Source organism: Fukomys damarensis, unplaced genomic scaffold, assembly GCF_012274545.1.
Source record: "Fukomys damarensis isolate Sample0158 unplaced genomic scaffold, DMR_v1.0_HiC HiC_scaffold_16, whole genome shotgun sequence".
In the NCBI taxonomy this organism is placed as follows: domain Eukaryota; kingdom Metazoa; phylum Chordata; class Mammalia; order Rodentia; family Bathyergidae; genus Fukomys; species Fukomys damarensis.
In genome coordinates, this window is record NW_022900928.1 from 107,531,745 (window position 1) to 107,532,988 (window position 1,244).

General features: G+C 38.4%; 1 pseudogene; it reads left to right on the forward strand.

Moving 5' to 3' along the window:
- The first annotated feature begins 409 nt into the window (after window positions 1-409).
- LOC109117796 lies at window positions 410-689 on the forward strand (annotated as a pseudogene).
- Window positions 690-1,244: the final 555 nt, after the last annotated feature.

Sequence of the window (1,244 nt, forward strand, 5' to 3'; positions counted from 1 at the left end):
AACATAGCAAGCTCAAATAAACAACCTAATGCTGAACCTCAAGCTTCTAGAAAAAGAAGAGTAGGACAAACCCAAAGCTCAGATAAGCCAGGAAATTATAAGAATCAGAGCAGAAATCAATGCAATGGATACTAAGAGAATGATACAAAAAATTAATGAAGCAAAAAGTTGGTTCTTGGAAAGAATAAGCAAAATTGACAGGCTCTTAGCCAATTTTATCCAAAAAAGGAGGGAGGAGGCCCAAATCCATGCAATTAGTAATGAAAAGGGTGAATTACAATGGACCCAGCAGAAATCCAGAGGATTATCAATACCTACTTTGAGAACCTATATACCAATAAGAAGCAAAACAAACAAACAAACAAACAAAATGTACAGCTCTCTGGGTTTGGGCCTAGGTCATGCCAACATGGCTAGATGCACTAAGAAGGTCAGCATTGTTGGTAAATATGGACCTGCTATGACACTTCCCTCTGGAAAATGGTGAAGAAAATTGATATCAGCCAGCACACCAAGTACGCCTCCTCCTTCTATGGTAAGACCAAGATAAAGAGAAGGGCTGTAGGTATCTGGCACTGTGGTTCCTGCATGAAAACAGTGGCTGTTGGTGGTTCTACAATATTGCTTCTGCAGCCACAGTCAAGTTGGCCATCAGAAGACTGAAGGAATTGAAAGAGCCGGGGATTTAGCTCAGTGGTTCCACCAACTGCCTTGTAAGCACAAGGACAGGAGTTCGATCCCCAGTACAAAAAAAAAAAAAAAGAAGAAGAAAGAAAGACCAGTAGAAGCTCTACTATTTGAGTCACCCCTAGCCTGTAATAAATGGCTTCATTCATGTTAAAAAAAAAAAGAAATGGACAGATTTCTAGATACATATGAATTACCAATGTTGAATGAAGAAGACTTAATAATTCTAAACAACCCAATATCAATCAATGAAACTGAAAATGTAATTTAAAAATTACCATCTAAGAAAAACTAGGACCCTGATGGCTTCACTGCTGAATTCTGTAAGACATTTGGGGAGGAACTATTGCCACTACTGTTTAAACTCTTCAATAAAATTGAAAGGGAAGCAATACTCCCAAAGTCATTCCTGGAAGCAAGCATCACCTTGATCCCCAAAGCAGAAAGACTCAACCGAAAAAGAGAACTGTAGGCCAATCTCTATGTTAATGAACATAGATGAAAAAATCCTCAATAAGGTACTGGTAAGCAGAATGCAAAAGATCATCAAGAAGATC